Below are 20851 nucleotides of genomic sequence, written 5' to 3' on the forward strand. Positions count from 1 at the left end.
TACTACATAGGTTAAATTCTTACCCTTCCTTCTCTTTTGGAAAAATCCAAAAAGATTGAGTTGCGGTTTTTTTCCTGCACACTAGGCCATTTCTCCTCTACTCGTCTCTTCCCGCTTTAACTTGTGTACGCCACTCAGCGCTGACCATCAGACCCTCCCACGCACGCACACACACACACGCGTGCGCGCGCGCGCGCACACACACACACACACACACACACACACACACACACACACACACACACACTTTAGAGACCTGCATTTATTTTGACAGACTGATATGTTACAAGGACTATAGGCTTACATTTAAAATTATATTCCCGAGCTACACTCAAAATGTTCGGGGCTCAAGCCCCGGCAAAATGACCTGGCAACACCGATAACAGAAATATAACATGTTGAGTACATTTTCCCTCCTTTAATGTTGATGCTTGCTCGATGTACAGATGAAAATACAGAAAGAAGACCAAATTTACGCAGACTAGGTTAAAAATGAACATAGAGGTAATAAACATGCACTCGTGGATTATGTCTTTCTTGTTTGTGACACAACCTGTAACATCGCCTGTTTGCAGATGATAGATAACACCAGCGGCTCATCTATTACCAGAGGATCTCATAATCTTCACTCACTTCCTGATAATGTTGCAAACCTTAAGCAATGGCCAATGAGTGTGTGTGTGTGTGTGTGTGTGTGTGTGTGTGTGTGTGTGTGTGTGTGTGTGTGTGTGTGTGTGTGTGTGTGTGTGTTTTAGAGAGAGAGAGACAGAGAGAGGCAGAGAGTGATAGAGAGGAATGAGAGAGAGATTTTGTTCATTCATCTTTGCTGTAGCCTGAAAGATAATTCAGAAAGGGGTCTATCTACAGCTCACTTCATCATGCTGAATATTAATAAGTGACACTTGCAAGGCAATTACTTCCAGATAGAGACTCCTATGCCAAATCATCAATAGGCATCCAGTTCAGGCCACAGACAGACAGGGGGGGAAACACATTTCAATTTGCTTTTAACTGAATTATAAGCACACTTTGAGATGCTTCTTAAACAATAAATGTGAATGCCATGTTCAGTGAGCTATTCAAAGATTTACTGTGTAGTTTGTGATCAGAATACCAAAGCCGAATTTGGAATTTGAAAACACCCACAGGGTGTCCAAGTTAAGGATGAATGCATTTTGATTAGACCGTTCTGGGAGACTTGATGTTTCTTCAGCCTCAGCCTACGTACACTGATCCCAAGCTGGCCGCGGTCCTGCAGGACTGCAGCATATGAATCAGTACCGGCTGCTCTGCACACACAGCTATCTGCAAAAGTGAAACCTGATTACAGTATCTGTCACTCTTGGGAAAGGTTAAACTAAACAGGTCTGTCTTTCTCTCTATCTATCTCTATTTCTATTGGCCCAGTGGTTAGCACTGTCGCCTCACAGCAAGAAAGTCTTGGGTTCGAACCCCGGGGTTGTCCAACCTTGGGGGTCATTCCAGGTCGTCCTCTGTGTGGAGTTTGCATGTTCTACCCGCGTCTGTGGTGGGTTTTCTCTAGGTGCTCTGGTTTCCCCCACCATCAAAAAAGACATGCGCGTTAGGGTTTATACTCCTGTCTGTGTCCTTGACCGAGGCATGGCAAGACGAACTGGAGTTGGTCCCCGGGCGCTGCACGGCGGCTGCCCACTGCTCCTAGCTACAAAGCTAGGATGAGTTAAATGCAGAGAGGAATGTCCCCACAGGGATTAATATAGTATATCAAAATCGAAAAATTTAAAAAAATCTTTGCATCTTTCTTTCTCCATCACTATCGCTCTTTTTTCTATCTCTCTTTCTCATTCTCTCTCTCACACACACAAACAACTTCCTTTTTTTCTTTCTTTTACATATTTCACTAGAAAACTAAGAGCAAGCCATTTGCTTACTGCTATAATTCAGTCTCTGATCTGGGCCAAGGGATGAGCAACAGGTTGTGTGTGTGCATTGAGGCACCTAAACATGCACATGTCACCTGTGCCTTCCATCGCACTCCTTGTCTTAGTCCTGTCTTTAACTGTTCCCCCTTAAAACCTGCACTCCTCGTGTCGCTGAGATGGGAGAGAGAAAGTGGGGTATCGTTCACAGCTCTGCTCATCAATAATTGAACAGCCAGAATCATGTAGAATTCTCTAAGAACCCCGTTTGCTACCCTCTGTACTTTGGTGCTACAGAGTGATTAATATTTCATCCACATGTGTGTGTGTGCGTGTGTGTGTGTGTGTGTGTGTGTGTGTGTGTGTGTGTGTGTGTGTGTGTGAGAGAGAGAGAGAGTGTGTGAGTGTGTGTTAGTGAAGGTGTGAGAGTTTCTATGGACTGTGTGTGTGTGTGTGTGTGTGTGTGTGTGTGTGTGTGTGTGGGTGTGTGTGTGTGTGTGTGTGTGTCCATGGACATGCGACTGTGAGGTGTAAAGACTAATCGGCCATTTCATCAAGCTCCTCCTTTAAGAGTGTTAGCACAACTTCTGTCTGCTCTGACACTGAGAGGTTTCCCGTTCCTGAGAAGACAATGACTATAAAATGCCCTTTAAGTGCAACACCTTTCCTTGACTGAATAGAAAAACAGGTACACCCCCCCCCCGAAACATTAGCTATTGTTGCAATAGTTGTACTGCGAGTGCAAGCAAGCAAAATCTCAAGTTTATTACGAAATTGTTCTGTGTTCAGCTTATATCAACACTGTGGTCAGCAAGCGTAATATCAAGTTGCAGTTATTCTCACACGTAAGACTAATACGTTAGTCTGAATCTTGCCAGTGACATTGCAAAGCATGTATACTGACCAAATTAAAACCACCAAAGTGAAGACAGTACGAGCACCCTCTTTCTGTGACGCCATAGCTAGCATGTGGCCTCTCGTATGGGTGTGCATTGTCTCTATCTGTTGTCTCTATCATCATTTGTTATAGCTTGTTTTCATGTTTTTCCTAAGTATAGCTTTTTATTTACGTTTAGAAGTCAGCTTGTCATATGGGTAATCGGTGACTGTGCGATTTGGATCTTTGCTCTACAACCAAACCAGGTTGCAAGCGAGAGAAAATTGCATACTCCCATGATGACCCACTCCATCAGTGGTACTCCACCCATGGGTAACTTCACCCTTTCCTATTGAAGTTCTACGAAGGCCAAGGGGGAAGAGAGGCTGGCAAGGAGAGGTTTGGAGTTGGCTGGGAAGGTGCCCTTGAAGACCACCTCTCTCCTTAGTCCTCATGTCTAGGCTCCTTTCTGTCAGGGACAACACGGATGTCCTTCATGCCAAGTGCCTACAGAAGACTACATTCAGACACACGTGTCATTGCCCTGCATGATGCCTGGCTGGATGAGGTCAACCTGACCAACTTCAGCTTCTATCAGGAAGACAGGATGATATGGTATATCCATCCATTATCCAAACCGCTCTCAGAGTCGTGGGGATGCTGGAGCCTATCGTACATTAACAACTGATGGACCTTGAAATGCTCACCCCCCCTTCTTTTTGTAATCTCTGGAGAGAATTCCCTACAGCCATGTTTAGCTGTGTGTCCACTCCACCTGGCGCTGATGTCCCCGCAACACCTTACACAGTTGCACAAAGTGCCCTTACCATTTTGAAAGAGAAACAATCAGGATTTTCAACATTATCTCTCAATAGATGTTGTAGAGATAACACTCCATTTGCGGCCATAACACTGACAGCAGTCTTCTGTGGGCCTCTGAAACACCACCAACATTGGGCAGAAAAGTTTGCCAGTGGTGTCCCGGGCAGACAATCTGTGAATCGTCCTCTTCATATAGCCTTTGGTGGCATTCACTACATCAGTTGTATGTAGGTTTGTTATTCACATTTTCTTTTTTCCTTTTTTCTTTTTGCCTTTATTGGATAGAGGATAGTGAAGTGGCAGACAGGATACAAGGGGAGAGAGAGATGGGTACAACATGCAACAAAGATCACTGGCTGGAAACAAACCAGGGACATTGTGGTTACATGGCACGCACCGTACCCATTGGGCTACCAGGGTGCCGTTATTCACATTTTCTTAAACAGCTTAGACTATTTTGATGTATCTCACCAAAGTTCACAACAAACCAGGAAGGAGAGGCTGCAGTTCTCATATTCATGAATTGTTCACTAATGTCGTCACTGACAGACACTTTTCTGCTCAATTTGGGAGGTGTTTCAGAGACACACAGAAGCTCAGTGTGAAGGCTGCTAATGGAGTGTTATCCCTTCAACTATATATATAACTGTGGCGGACACTAGGGGCTATGCCTCTCACCCAGCAGGACTGTGAGCTGGGGGCGTGGTTTACGTTCCCGGGCTCGCCGGGGCAGGGTTGTTCCTGCTGGAGTTGGTTTTTTGGAGTTGAGGAATAAACATCAAACTCGCCTTGGTCTGCTGTGTTTTTCCTCATTCCTGCCACATTGGTGACCCCGAATTGAACATGTTTGGAGCAGAAGATGTGTGTGAATCCACTTCGGCCACGCCGCCCCAACTCTCACAGCCGGCCGTTCTCGCCGCGGCTGTGAAGCTCCCAGAGTTCTGGCAGAGCGACCCGGCCTCGTGGTTCCAGCATGTCGAGGCGCTGTTCCACCTGCGTGGAATCTCCGCGGACGACTCCAGATACTATCTGGTCGTCGCTGCGCTGGATCAGCAGTCCACACGCCGGGCCATGCAGCTGTTGCGCGCCCCTCCGCAACACGATAAATACGTCGCCCTCAAACATCTTCTGCTCCGGAGGTACAGCCTATCTGCCGCAAAGAGGGCAGATAGAATCCTTTCCCTATCCGGTTTGGGCGACGGGACGGCTGTGGATCTCATGGACAATATGCTGTCGCTGCTAGGCTCAGACGAAGGTGGGTTCCTTTTCCCGCACGTTTTCTTGCGCCAGCTCCCGTCTCCTGTGTGCGCGGCTTTGGCTAACTCCCAGTGTCTGACCGCTGGTGACTGCCGAGGTTTGGCTGAGGAGGCCGATCGGGTCCTGCTGGCTACCAGACGGTTCTCTGTGCAGAGTGTGGCATCGGAGCCTCTGCAGCCGACGTCGGAGGACGCGGACCCGGCAGTGGTGGCTGGAGTGACTGCCCGGAGACGGCGCGGGAGCGGCCTCTGTTTCTTCCACCAGCGGTTCGGCGGCAAGGCGAGGCGCTGCGTCCCTCCGTGCACGTTTGAGACGGCGGGAAACTCCAGGGCCAGCGCTCGGTAGCAGCTGTGGGCGCTGGCGGACGTAGTGAGCTGCTCTTCATTAAGGACACGATGTCAGGAAGACGGTTTCTGGTGGACTCAGGCTCGCAAAAGAGCCTACTCCCTCCTGCTAAGACAGACAGGTCGGCCGAAGGCGGCGGCCCACAGTTAAGTGCAGCTAACGGTTCGTCCATTGCGACGTTTGGCACAAGGTTGGTGACTGTTTGCTTCCACGGGCGCCATTTTGAGTGGGACTTTGTAGTGGCCGCCATTACTGTTCCTATTATCGGCGCGGATTTTCTGTGTGCTAATGGTCTGCTGGTTGATGTTGCAAACCGCCGTTTAATTGATACTGTCTTTCGCCACTGTTCCGTGCGAGACAGGGGGAGCCGGGCCGTTAACACACGCTAACTTTTTAGCATTAGGGGATGTTTTTCAGCGCTTGCTGGCGGATTTTCCATCGGTGACTACGCCTGCCTTTTCCACCGCGGTTACTAAACACGGGGTAGAACATTTAATTCCCACTCTGGGACCGCCAGTTTTTGCGCGCGCGCGGCGCCTCGACGCGGTAAAATTGGCTACAGCTAAGGAGGAGTTCGCCATCATGGAGCGTCTGGCTATAGTGAGGCGTTCCAACAGCCCGTGGGCCTCGCCGCTTCACATGTTGCCCAAGGCGGATGGGTCGTGGCGGCCTTGCGGCGATTTTCGCCGCCTGAACAACGTCACCGCCAATGACCGCTATCCCATCCCACACATACAGGACTTTTCCATACGCCTGGCAGGTACCACTATTTTCTCTAAGGTGGACCTGGTGCGCGGCTATCATCAGGTTCCCGTGCGCGCAGAGGACGTGCCCAAGACCGCAGTGATCACCCCGTTTGGGCTTTTCGAATTCATGCGCGTGCCTTTTGGCTTGAAGGGGGCAGCGCAAACCTTTCAGAGGCTGATGGACTCGGTGTTGCGTGACCTTGATTTCGTGTTCGTTTATCTCGACGACATATTAGTGGCCAGTCCGTCAGCTGACGAGCACCTGGCGCACCTGAAACAGGTTTTCCGTCGTCTGGACGAACACGGCCTGATAGTCAACCCGGCCAAGTGTCAGTTTGGACTGCCGGTGATTGACTTCTTGGGTCACCGCATTTCGCCGCAAGGCGCGGTCCCGTTGCCTTCTAAGGTGCAAGCGGTGGCGGAATTTCCCCGCCCGGTCTCTGTTAAGGCATTGCAGGAATTCTTGGGAATGGTGAATTTCTATAACCGTTTCCTCCCTCGCGCTGCCCACCTCCTTCAGCCACTTTACGAAGCCCTGCGGCTTAAGAAGGCTAACGACCCTGTCGACTGGACTCCCGAACAGGTCCAGGCATTTGACGGAGCTAAGTGCACCCTGGCTAACGCTGCCCTCCTCGCCCATCCCACACCCACGGCGTCCATAGCTTTAACAACTGATGCGTCTGACATAGCCGTGGGGGCTGTGGTTGAACAGCGTGTGGCGAATGCGTGGCAGCCACTCGCATTTTTTAGCCGCAAACTGCGAGATAGCGAGCGCAAGTACAGCGTTTTTGACCGGGAGTTGCTGGCACTGCACCTTGCAACCCGGCATTTCCGCTTCCTGCTGGAGGGTCGCCCATTCACGGCTTATGTGGATCATAAGCCGCTGCCTTTGCCATGTCCAAGGTGACTGAGCCGTGGTCTGCTCGTCAACAGCGCCACCTAGCGGCGATCTCCGAGTTCACACCGGACATTCAGCATGTGGCCGGGAAGTCCAACCCTGTTGCTGATTGTCTGTCGCGTGTGCTTGTGTGTCCTGCGCACCTCGGTGTGGATTTTCCGCTATGGCTGCCGACCAGCCCAGTGACCCGGACGTCCTTGCCCTTAGGTCAACGCGTACCGGTCTCAAGCTAGAGGACGCTGTGATGCAGGAAGGCAGTCCTGCCCTCCTCTGCGATGTCTCCACCGGCCGTCCCCGCCCCGTTGTTCCAGTGGCCTGGCGCCGTCGAGTTTTCGATTCGATTCACTCCCTCTCGCACCCTGGAGTTCGGGCATCGGTGAAGTTGGTCGGTTCCAAGTTCGTCTGGCCTGGCCTCCGCAAGGACGTCAAGGGGTGGGCAGCTGCATGTGTAGCGTGCCAGCGTGCTAAGGTCCACCAGCACACTAAATCGCCCCTCGAACCGTTTCCGATCCCGGCCAGACGTTTCGACCACGTGCATGTGGACCTGGTGGGCCCTCTACCTTCTTCACAGGGTTTTACGCACCTGCTCACAATGGGAGATCGGACCACCAGGTGGCCAGAGGCTGTCCCTCTATCCTCCACAACATCCTCGGATGTTGCACGCGCTTTTCTTTCCTCCTGGGTCGCCCGTTTCGGCACTCCGTCAGATATCACCTCAGACAGGGGCCCCCAGTTCGTGTCAGAGCTCTGGTCGGCACTTGCGCGATCCTTGGGTGTGCAGGTACACCGCACTACCGCGTATCACCCTCAGGCTAACGGGTTGTGTGAACGTTTTCACCGGTCGCTCAAGGCAGCGCTGTGCGCTGCGCTCTCGGATGGTAACTGGGTGGATCGTTTACCTTGGGTTATGCTCGGGTTGCGTTCGGCTCCTAAGGAGGACCTCGACGCGTCACCCGCTGAGCTGGTGCTCGGTCAGCCACTCCGCGTCCCTGGGGAATTTTTGCCTGGGAGTTCCGCTCCTCGACCCCGTCCGGCCGTTTATCCTTTTTTGTCCGACAGCACTCGGGTTCCAGGCCCCGTTCACCACTGTTTTCCGCGGTCGTTCGTGCCTGCGGAGCTCATGTCGGCTCGTTTTGTTTTTGTACGGCATGATGCTCACCGCTCACCCCTCCAACCCCCATACGATGGCCCATTTCGGGTTCTTGAGACGGGTCCTAAGGGTTTTGTGCTAGATATGGGTGGGCGTAGGGAGCTTGTCACGCTTGATAGGCTTAAACCGGCGCACAGGGTGGCAGGCGAAGTTGTGTTTCCGGCCCAGGTTCCCCGTCGGGGTCGTCCTCCTTCCAGGACCCCGGCAGTGTCTTCACGGGTTCAGCGTTCTGCTTCTCAGCTGGCTTTGGACTGTGTTTCACCTACTGTTTCGGCTGAGGGACGGCGCAGCCGTTATGGCAGGCTGCTTAAGCCTCCAGTGAGACACTAAGTTTCTTTCCAGGAGTCCCTTCTGGGTGTTCGGGGTGGGGGCCTGTGTGGCGGACACTAGGGGCTATGCCTCTCACCCAGCAGGACTGTGAGCTGGGGGCGTGGTTTACGTTCCCGGGCTCGCCGGGGCAGGGTTGTTCCTGCTGGAGTTGGTTTTTTGGAGTTGAGGAATAAACATCAAACTCGCCTTGGTCTCATGTGTTTTTCCTCATTCCTGCCACATAACCTTGTTTAAAGAAACACTCAACAGTAGGGAAAGTGCTCAACAAATAAAGCAAAATAATCCAGTGAGTCAAGTGAATTCTTTATGAGACAGTACAAGCCTGTTTCATCGCACCCCCATTAGTGATCACGTTTTTGAATTTTTGAATGTCGCACCTCTCCCTCCCCCATTGGATGCTGCGCATGTGATGTGCATGACGAGGCAGTAAAGGGTATGTTCTTTCCCGAGTAGCTTTATTGACAACTAATGATTGCTTATGGCATGACACAGGCTTGTACTGTCTCGTAAAGAATTTACTTGACTCACTGGATTATTTTGCTCCTTATTTGTTGAGCATTTTCCCTACCATTGAGTGTTTCTTTTAACAAAGTTTTATATATATATATATCCCAATATACCACACACACACACACACACACAAACACATACACACACACATATAGGGTATATTGGGAGAAGGATGCTGAATATGGAGCTGCCAGGGATGAGGAAAAGAGGAAGGCCAAAGAGGAGGTGTATGGATGCGGTGATGGAAGACATGCAGGTGGCTGGTGTGACAGAGGAAGATGCAGGAGACAGGAAGAAATGGAAACAGATGATCCGCTGTGGCGACCCCTAACGGGAGCAGCCGAAAGTAGTAGATATATATATAGTGCGCGCCGCGCACGAGAGAGAGAGAGAGAGAGAGAGAGAGAGAGAGAGAGAGAATCTGGTCTGTTTCCCTTTCACCACTACTTCAGTATTCCTGTATTCATTCTGGGGAACTTTGACAGCTTTCAACTGGATCACACACTGCCAGCCTTTAGTCAGACCATGAATGTTTCCACCAGATTTGACAAAACTCAAGTCCTGTGATATGGTAATGAGTAGCATTGATAGTCAAAGCCTCTTGGTCTCACAGATCACAAGGTCATCCACTTGTTTCTGTAGTACAAGTAGGTACTCAGTGACTCAACCCCACAATACATAGCATCAACCAGCTGACAAAGGATGCAAGGATGAAAGAGTCTTTGTCATTACATCTCTTCTAAAACTATTAAAAAAAATGCCTCAACTCCAATCTACCCTGCACATTGATCACAACCTGAGAGAAAAGGGAAATTTTTCCTAACTCAGAGACCAGTCTGCTCACAAGACTATCAATCCGTCCATCAGGTCTTAAATTGCAAGGGCAAAACTTAGATAAAAAGACAACTTGGCCATGAACAACAAACAAGTATTCATGCAGGTCAGGGCACTTGCTGGTCAGACAGGCAAACCCACCCCCAGGCACGTAGCCAGGTAGGTGGTTTTCGTGTCTGAACCCCCCCCCCCCGAAACCCCACGGCCCGTCTGAAATGGCACCAATAATTATTTACTTATCGTTTTGATTATTTGTCACCGCCCCTCTAGCCTACTCATACACTGTATCTATCGTGACTGACAGGCGTTAAACCTGTCAGTTAATTTGTTTCCAAACATGATGTTGTAGAGCCGAAGGAACGGAGAAGACCGTAGGTTCACACTTTAGCCGTGTAGGCAACTTTCTTTAATCCACGGTAAATCAGAGAGACAACCAAACCCAGCTCGACTGAGCGGAGGTGGCAAGAATAACCAGAAAACTGGCTGGACAACCATAACTTAACCCTGCGTTAACCTGCCAGGGCAACCATGACTTAACCCTTAGTTCCTGGGTTGAATTCTGTCCCCAATACGTGTCCACCACATGAGCCCCCCCAGAATTCGCCCTAGTAATCGAAGTCAGGCAGGTGCGGGGGGACGACAGGCCGTCCGCGGCGGCTCCGGATAACAGGGGCCGGAGTGTCTCTGGGAGGCATTGACGCGGGCCTGTGGAGGTCGGCCTGAGGAGCAGAGGAGGCAGCTCGGGCCTCCACGGGGGGAGGAGGCGGAGCCGGGGGACGACCGCGACGAGGAGGTTGGGCTAACTCCAACGGCTGCGTCAAGTCCAGGTGTGCGGGTTTAACTCGGTCCACTGAAACATGCTCGGCCGTGCCCCCAAAATCCACCACCAGGTGCTTAGTTCCCCGTTCCAGGACGCGGAAGGGGCCGTCATAAGGGGGTTGCAGAGGGGGGCGGTGTGCGTCGTGACGGATGAACACGTAGTCCACTGACTGCAGACCTGGGGGCACCTGGGACACCGGAGCGCCGTGTTGGGCGGTAGGGACGGGTGTGAAAGCTCTGACCCCGTCCAGCAAGGAGGCTCGTTGGTCCACAGCTGACCAGGGACGCGTTGCATTGGGCATGAAATCGCCTGGGACTCGCAGCGGCGTGCCGTACACCAGCTCCGCAGAGGAGGCTTGTAGGTCTTCCTTCGGGGCGGTCCGCAGGCCCAGCATGACCCATGGGAGCTTGTCGACCCAGTTGCAGTCCTAGAGAGTAGCCCGAAGCGCAGCCTTCATGGACCGGTGGAAGCGCTCACATAGGCCGTTCGCCTGAGGGTGGTAGGCGGTAGTGCGATGAAGCTTGACGCCCAGAGCCTCACCCACAGCATTCCATAGCTCTGAGGTAAACTGTGGCCCGCGGTCAGATGAAAGGTCGGAAGGCGTACCGAAACGTGAGACCCACGACCCAATAAAAGCCCGGGCCACATCAGCAGACGTCGTGGATGCCAGGGGAACAGCTTCAGGCCAGCGCGTAGTCCTGTCCACCACAGTGAAGAGGTAGGTGAACCCATGGGAGGGGGGTAGGGGACCAACCAGGTCGACGTGGACATGGTCAAATCGTCTCTCCGGCACTGCGAAGCGTTCCAGGGGCGCCTTAATGTGGCGGTGTATCTTAGCCCGCTGACAGGCAACACACGAGTCGGCCCACGCTTTCACGTCTCTCTTAAGTCCCTCCCACACAAACTTAGCAGAGGTCAGGCGCACGGATGGCTTACCGCCTGGATGAGAGAGGCCGTGCACAGCTTCAAATACGGGGCGTCTCCAGCTGTGCGGGACGATGGGCCTGGGCTGTCCTGTGGAGACGTCACACAGGAGGGTGACACCTGTGTCGCTGAAAGGAACGTCCTGCAGGCGGAGCCCCGTGTCGGAGGCCCGGAGACGGAGGATGCTCGGGTCCGTGGCCTGGTCAGCAGCCATCTGTGCATAGTCAAGGCCTAGGTGGACCGCTCCAATCACTGCCCTAGAGAGGCAGTCAGCTACCTGGTTAGACTTACCAGCGACGTGCTGGATGTCGGTAGTGAATTCCGAAATGTAGGAGAGTTGTCGCTGCTGGCGAGCGGACCATGGCTCGGCCGTCTTGGACATGGCAAACGTGAGGGGCTTGTGGTCCACGTACGCAGTAAACTCGCGGCCCTCTAGCAGGAAACGGAAATGCCGGACGGCAAGCCAGAGACCGAGGAGTTCCCTGTCAAAAGTACTATACTTGCGCTCTCGGGGTGTAAGCTGGCGATGAGTATGTCGTCCAAATAGACGAAGATGAAAGGAAGGCCACGGAGCACTGAATCCATCAGCCGTTGAAAGGACTGGGCCGCGTTTTTGAGTCCAAATGGCATTCGTAGGAATTCAAATAGGCCGAATGGGGTAGTCACCGCTGTCTTGGGGATGTCTGAGGGGTGCACGGGAACTTGATGATAACCACGGACCAGGTCGACTTTTGAGAAGACGCATTTGCCAGACAGGTTTGCAGAAAAGTCCTGGATATGCGGGACAGGATAGCGGTCGGGCGTGGTGGCGTCATTTAGTCGGCGGTAGTCCCCGCATGGGCGCCAACCTCCATCAGGCTTAGCGACGATGTGGAGTGGGGACGCCCACGGGCTGTCAGAGCGGCGGATGATCCCCATGCGTTCCAGGTGCTCGAACTCAGACTTGGCAATGGCGAGTTTGGCGGGGTCGAGACGCCTGGCTCTGGCGTAGACCGGGGGCCCCTTCGTAGCAATGTGATGCTCCACCCCATGCTTAGCGGTGGGTGCAGAGAAGGTAGGCTGGGTGAGGTCAGGGAACTCAGCGAGGAGGCGGCTGAACTTGTCTGCCTCTGAGAGAGAGTTGGCTAGACCTGCATAGGCCGCTTCCCTCCGCGTACATGCGAAGGAGGAGAAGGTTAAGGCATCGACCAGACGGCTGTTCTAAATGTCCACTAGCAAACCGTAAGCGCACAAAAAATCAGCTCCGAGGAGGGGAAGCGTTACATTGGCCATGACGAACTCCCACGTGAAACGTTGTCCACCAAAACACAGTTCTACAGACCGCACGCCGTAGGTGTGGATAGGGCTGCCGTCAGCCGTCGCCAACTGGGGGCCCCGCTCCCCGCCCATGGTGTTGACGTCAGTAGCAGGGAGCACGCTTTTCTGTGCGCCCGTGTCACAAAGAAATCGCCGACCGGAGATGGTGTCGAGGATGAAGAGTAGCCTGCTCGTATCGCCAACACTCATGGCCACTACTGAATGTTGGCCCTCTCGTTTCCCGTCGGCCTGTAGTTGCAGGGGGAACGGCACCGTTTAGCTTTCGCACGGTCTGATGCTGTGGCGCCACCGTCGGGCCACGCCCGCGATGTCGGCGGGAGGCCAGTGAAGGTAGGAGCCAGCACCCCGGCATGGGAGGAACGTTGTGTAGCGACGAAGAATCGGTCAGCCTCCTTTGCCAGCTCACGGGGATCAGTGATGGTGGAGTTAGCGAGCGCAGTCTGGACGTGGGGCGGCATGTTGCGCAGAAACAGCTCCATAAACAGAAAACATGGCTTTTCTTGACCCAGTAGGTTTAACATCCTGCTCATTAGCTCCGATGGTTTGCCATCTCCCAAGCCCTGAATTGCGAAGAGGCGACGTGCTCTCTCCGTTGTTGGCAGTTCAAAAGTTTCAAGGAGGAGATGTTTAAGTGCGGCGTATTTACCATCGGCCGGTGGGTTGGTTATGAAACCGCTTATCCTGGAAGCCGTAGCGCCCCCCAGCGCTGCCACTACGTAGTAGTACCTGGTCTCGTCTGCTGTTATGTCTCTGAGCGCGAACTGTGCCTCAGCCTGCGCGAACCATGTAGCCGCGGAAGACTCCCAAAACTCCGGCAGTTTAATTGCAACGGCGTTCGTAGCCATAATGTGTGTGGTTTCAGAAAACTTATCCGAAAACCGACGTCGGGGTCACCAGTGTAGAGCCGAAGGAACGGAGAAGACCGTAGGTTCACACTGTAGCCGTGTAGGCAACTTTCTTTAATCCACGGTAAATCAGAGAGACAACCAAACCCAGCTCGACTGAGCGGAGGTGGCAAGAATAACCAGAAAACTGGCTGGACAACCATAACTTAACCCTGCGTTAACCTGCCAGGGCAACCATGACTTAACCCTTAGTTCCTGGGTTGAATTCTGTCCCCAATACGTGTCCACCACAATGTATCTTATTGGTCTGTTTCGTAAAACAAATAAAATCACACGCTTTTGATTGGCTCAGGGGTCTGACGAGTCAGCTAAGCAACCTGCCACTGGTTATGCTAGCTAAATGGTCGATCTATAGTTTGCTTTTCAAAAGCAATGGAGCCGCCGAAAGCTACCTGTAAATCAGGCAAGAGCAGTAAAGTTAATATTCGTAAAATCAGTGATTTTTTTGTTTCAACGTGTCCCGACTCAAAAAAGAAAAAACAAGAACATTACAGATGATCTGGTCACTAACGTTACCGATTTTCCGGAGCAAGTGTTAGCAGACCCACTGCCCTCCTCCTCGGAAACGGAGCCAGAGTTAGCAGACCCGCCCGCCGTCCTCTACCTCGGAAACGTTTTCACACGACTTTGTGGATTATATTGGTGGGAAAATATCAGACGAACAGAGAAGAGAAATATACTCACTGGACTGGGCGGCCAATATCGGACAAACATTCCCTACAAAACTAGGAGGTAAACTACGTTTCCAACGTCATTGGATTGACCATTTTAGCTGGCTAGTATACTCAACAAGGTCCGACGGTTGTTTTTGTAAGCACTGTGTTGCGTTTGCAGTCGAGCATGTGGGCAAGGGAGGGCACAGAAAAGCTGGCAAGCTAATTAATGTCCACTTCTCAGACTGGAAACATGCTTCAGAGACGTTCAAAGACCATGCACAAAAGGCATATCACAAGGATGCAAGTTTGAAAGCGGACAATTTCCAAATGGTTCTCAACAATAAAATGGATGCAATTTCACTGAGGCTAGATTCTGAGAGAAAAAAGCGAGTCCAAGAAAACAGAGAAAAACTCAAAAGCATCATTGCAACGTTGATTTTTTTGCAGTCGCCAAGAACTCGCCCTGAGAGGTGATATTGATTCAGGACCAGTGACATTGAATGAGCCAACTCACAATGACGGAAATTTCAGGGCTTTACTCAGGTTTAGGGCTACATCTGGCGACACAGTACCGTTACAACACTTGAGTAAATGTGCAGCAAACGCTAGCTACTGCAGTCCGGGTGTACAAAATGAAATAATCAGCATGATTGGAGATGTGATAACAAACAAACTGGTGCAGAAAGTAAACTCCGCGCAGTGTTTCGCTGTGTTGGCAGATGAAATGAAAGATGTTTCAGGGCGGGAGCAGCTTTCTGTCTGTGTCAGATACGTGAACCAGCATGACAGCCAATATAGCATCAGAGAGGATTTTTTGTCCTTTGTTGATATCGAGGTTAACCGGGGAGGCAATCGCCAATTCAATCGAAAGTCAGTTGACAAATGCAGGCGTTGATTTACAGTTTTTACGTGGCCAGGGATACGACGGCGCATCTGCCATGAGTGGCCGTTTAAATGGTGCCCAAGCTAAAATCAAAGAGAAGCACAAGCAAGCAGTTTATGTGCACTGTGCCAGCCACAGTTTGAATTTGGTCCTAAACAAGTGCTGCACTGTACAAATGGTGCGAAATTGCTTTGGAATTGTTTCGGAAATCTGCACTTTTTTCCATGATTCGGCTTTGCGGTCTGCCAGTCTGCGACACGAGACGGAGCGTCTTTTACCCGACTGCAAGAAAACGCGACTGACGAAGTTGTGTGAAACGAGATGGGTCGAACGCCACGACGCAATATTTACAATCAACGAGCTTTTAGACCCTGTGCGATCCAGCCTGCAGAAAATCAGTGAAACCTTCACAGGAGACACATCTGTCAAAGCCACTCAGCTCTTTAATTCAATAGACAATGCAGAATTCATGCTGTCCATGAATGTGAGTGAGAAAATGCTTGCAAAAACCTACCACCTGTCCACCTTCCTTCAGAAGGAAAATTGTGACTTGGTGAGTTGCGTTTCAGCTGCTGATGCTGTTATTATGCAGGTAGATGAGATGAGGGCTAACTCTGAGATGGAGTTCAGGCAGGTTTTCCAAAAGACCTCTTCCCAAGCAGCCAACTATGGGGTTGCATTTCGACCACGAAGAGGCATGGACTGCAACGCGGATCCATTGAAGGCCTGTGAAAATCACTACCGGCAAAAGCTTTTCATAGTCATGCTTGACCTTTATTCATCACAGATGAAGGAACGCTTCAGCAAACACAGAAATGTGATCTCCAACCTCTGCTCCTTACTGCCATCTAAGGTCAGCATGCTGAACGACAGCTCAGCGCAAGCGCTCTCCAACCTGTATCCTGATGAAGTGTCACCGCATCTGGAAGTTGTAAAGTCAGAAATTGCCACCTGGCGGGATAAATGGAAAGATGCAGCTTATGTTCCACAAAATGCCATTGAGGCATTAAATGCCTGTAGCAGTGAGTTGTTTCCAAGCATCTTCAAGCTTCTCCGCGTTTTGACCACGCTTCCTGTCACCAGTGCCCATGTCGAGAGGAGTTTTTCCCGTCTGGGAAGGATCAAGGACAAAATGCGCAGTACTGGAAATCTTTTACAGACAAAAAAGACGATTGGACCTGCTTTTATAAGGTAAGACCCACTTTTATTTATTAATGCATTGATGATTATCTATGGGCCATTAATACGTTGACATTTACCGTACGGTTGGGTATTAGGCTATAGTATACAGTGTGGGAATTTTATTTACCGGTAGCTTTCAGCAGTGTTGCCCGACCCCCCCCCCAAAACATGTTTCTGGCTACGGGCCTGCCCACCACCTCAGTGGATCATCCTATTCCCTTCACCTGTGACCTTAATACATTTTATACACAGCGTGGAACCACAGACTTTTCCAGGAAATGTGTGGATCTCCTGCCGGCCCTCCTCCAGTACAGGATTAGAAAAACAGCACCTCCTTCACTGATGTGGATGTCTGGTTGCAGCTGAAGAGGTGTGAACCCAACAAGACAGCAGGCTCAGATGGGATCTCAGGGCCATTCCTAAAACGCTATGCCACAAGAGCTCTCCTCCATCTTCCACTCCCTGTTCATCAACTCTATCAAAAATCCACCATCATCCCCATTTTGAAGAGGTACCCACCCATCAGATATCAACTACAACAGACCAGCTGCTGTCACCTTCATCATCATTGATTGTTTGAAAGGATCAGTCCTAAAGACAATCCTTCCAACAAGGGTTGAATGATACTGATAAAAAAAACAGTATAATGCAATATTAAAGAATAAAAAAGTCACAAAATTTCACTAGATATACGCAGCTTTTAACTTTCAAACCTTACTCCAAAGATTACTCCACTAATGATCAGGGTGACTTTTTGTGCAAGAAGCCATTAAATCGGACTAAATCATGCTACTTGTTAGATGCACAAGAATATTTTTCTCCAAGAGCAGTCATAAAAATGCAGACCATGCTAAAATTCATTTTCTATCAAGCAATAAGAGTTTTAGCCTGACATGATTGATGGGTCCAATGTGCTTCACATTATATCATATACAATATGACTTTCAAACATGTGTATATTATGATGTCGATTCTGAAATTATATTTTGTTCATCCTTACTTCCTACTGTCAAACCAAACCTGGATCAATACTAAAAACACAACCAGGAGAGAGCAGATGCAGCATTTTTCCTGCAGACATCTTGTAACTGTGCCTGAATACTGAATACTCTTCATTGATTTCAATTAAGCTTTTAACACCATTCAATGTCTCCAGGTAATAGGAACCTCACTGTTCCTCCACAACTCATTCACTGGATGCACAGCCTTCTCAATGGCAGACCTCTGGCCATGAAGACGGGCAATGGAGCAATAGCTCATCTCTCACTGTCACCACCAACAAACACACTCCTCAGGTCCGTGGACTAAACCCATTCCTATAGACTCTACAGCCCTACACAGACCACCACATATTTTGAGTCCTCGGACACCACTGCCATTTTAGCACTTCTCAGTGACTATAACTCCATCACAGCGTAACAGACTCACAGGATCTGATGTTAAATCCCTGGTGCTGATAATTAGGGGCTGAATGCCTGGATGTCCGGGTAGCGTAGCGGTCTATTCTGTTGCCTACCAACACGGGGATCGCTGGTTTGAATCCCTGTGTTACTTCTGGCTTGGTCGGGCATCCCTACAGACACAATTGGCTGTGTCTGCAGGTGGGAAGCTGGATGTGGGATTGGTTGATGTGTCCTGGTCGCTGTACTAGCACCTCCTCTGGTCAGTTGGGGCACCTGTTCAGGGGGTAGGGGGAACTGGGGGGAATAGCATGATCCTCCAATGCGCTACGTCACCCTGATGAAACATCTCACTGTCAGGTGAAAAGAAGCGGCTGGCGACTCCACATGTATCAGAGGAGACGTGGGAGTCTGCTGCCCTCCCCAGATCTGCAGAGGTGGTGGAGCAGCGATTGGGACGGCTCGGAAGAGTGGGGTAATTGGCCGGATACATTTGGGGAGAAAAGGAGGGGGGGGGAAATCCTGAAAGCCTAGGAATCCATCATTCCCTTCATCTCCTAGTGGAACAAAAAACTCTGCATCTAAACGTCCCCAAAACCAAGGACCTTGTCATTAACTCACCCACTGACATCACCCGCTGCCCAGCCACTTCCAGTGTAGAAGCAGTGGAGCAGGTTGATGCCTTCAGGTATATCTTGGCATCACACTGGATCTTAATCTCCAGTCAACACATCATGGACATTCATGAATGCCATCAACAGAGACTTCGGGTTATCAGAAAACAAAAGGCCATTTTAGCTAAAACCAAAGCTATTGCTAATACAATATCATAACATTAATGAGCGATTTCTCCATTTGTTTCTCCATTTGTTTCTCCACCACATACACTACCGTTCAAAAGTTTGGGATCACCCAAACAATTTCGTGTTTTCCATGAAAAGTCACACTTATTCACCACCATATGTTGTGAAATGAATAGAAAATAGAGTCAAGACATTGACAAGGTTAGAAATAATGATTTTTATTTGAAATAAGATTTTTTTACATCAAACTTTGCTTTCGTCAAAGAATCCTCCATTTGCAGCAATTACAGCATTGCAGACCTTTGGCATTCTAGCTGTTAATTTGTTGAGGTAATCTGGAGAAATTGCACCCCACGCTTCCAGAAGCAGCTCCCACAAGTTGGATTGGTTGGATGGGCACTTCTTTGAGCAGATTGAGTTTCTGGAGCATCACATTTGTGGGGTCAATTAAATGCTCAAAATGGCCAGAAAAAGAGAACTTTCATCTGAAACTCGACAGTCTATTCTTGTTCTTAGAAATGAAGGCTATTCCATGCGAGAAATTGCTAAGAAATTGAAGATTTCCTACACCGGTGTGTACTACTCCCTTCAGAGGACAGCACAAACAGGCTCTAACAGGTACTATTTAATGAAGATGCCAGTTGGGGACCTGTGAGGCGTCTGTTTCTCAAACTAGAGACTCTAATGTACTTATCTTCTTGCTCAGTTGTGCAACGCGGCCTCCCACTTCTTTTTCTACTCTGGTTAGAGCCTGTTTGTGCTGTCCTCTGAAGGGAGTAGTACACACCGGTGTAGGAAATCTTCAATTTCTTAGCAATTTCTCGCATGGAATAGCCTTCATTTCTAAGAACAAGAATAGACTGTCGAGTTTCAGATGAAAGTTCTCTTTTTCTGGCCATTTTGAGCGTTTAATTGACCCCACAAATGTGATGCTCCAGAAACTCAATCTGCTCAAAGAAGTGCCCATCCAACCAATCCAACTTGTGGGAGCTGCTTCTGGAAGCGTGGGGTGCAATTTCTCCAGATTACCTCAACAAATTAACAGCTAGAATGCCAAAGGTCTGCAATGCTGTAATTGCTGCAAATGGAGGATTCTTTGACGAAAGCAAAGTTTGATGTAAAAAAAATCTTATTTCAAATACAAATCATTATTTCTAACCTTGTCAATGTCTTGACTCTATTTTCTATTCATTTCACAACATATGGTGGTGAATAAGTGTGACTTTTCATGGAAAACACAAAATTGTTTGGGTGATCCCAAACTTTTGAACGGTAGTGTACATCTCCACCAGCAAAAACAACCGGTTAAAGATAGCACACACAGCGACAACGTGTACCAGCTTGCCTACACCCACCTTTTCCAACCTTATCACTGCTGCCGTGTAGCAAACACAATAGATCATGACACAGGCCATCCACCAAATGAGCACTTTGCACAACTCCCCTCCGGCCCTGTGGTGCAGGAGGGTGCTTTGCTGAGAGCTTTGTGCTCACTACAATATTCCTCCTGGACAAACCCCCCACCTCCAGCTATGGACTAACATACCAGTTCTGCTTTGTCTGTCTGATGAGACAAGCTGTGTGTCATGGTTATGTGTTGTGACGTCTTCCTTTGTGTCATGTTACTGTTGTGTTTGAGCTGTTATCCATCTATCCATCTGTCTGTCTGTCTGTCTATCTATCTATCTATCTATCTATCTATCTATCTATCTATCTATCTATCTATCTATCTATCTATCTATCTATCTATCTATCTATCTATCTATCTATCTATCTATCTATCTATCTATCTATCTATCTATCTATCTATCTATCGAACTTATTTTACAAAACAGTTTCCACACTTGTCTTAGTACAGCCTGTTAACACACTGCACAAACAGCTTTATGTTGGGGTATTTAACTTGGTCTACGATCCGGGAGGAGTTCATATGAGGGCCAGGCGTTTGTCTACTTCTTCTGCAAACAGAAAATGAAATACAAATACATATCATGCAGGGCTGAATTAATAACATATCTGGAAGGGTCCAGAGTAAACATCTCAAATCACTGTTGTCCCACATTGAAAGTCGGCACACAGCACCCCTTCTAGTGTTTTATTGTGTTCTCTGCCCTCCTGTATCTTTTTTCATGTTTTAATAAGTTTTCTCCACAAGTAGACACAGCAAGAGTGTGTTCCTCAAGGTTGTGAGCATAGCCTCCGATTCGTCGACTTTGAACAGTACGACCTGCACTTGTTGCATGCAGCACCTGTCCACCCTGATTCTGCTGTGGTTTTCATCAGATTTCATTAAC

At 49.7% G+C, this 20851-nt stretch overlaps 1 protein-coding gene across 1 annotated transcript in view; it reads right to left on the minus strand.

The window, feature by feature from the left end:
* LOC130110532 (voltage-dependent R-type calcium channel subunit alpha-1E) overlaps nt 1–20851 on the minus strand; it is a 186944-nt gene that overhangs the window by 147070 nt on the left and 19023 nt on the right.

The sequence above is a fragment of the Lampris incognitus genome, chromosome 3 (assembly GCF_029633865.1).
Source record: "Lampris incognitus isolate fLamInc1 chromosome 3, fLamInc1.hap2, whole genome shotgun sequence".
NCBI lineage: Eukaryota > Metazoa > Chordata > Actinopteri > Lampriformes > Lampridae > Lampris > Lampris incognitus.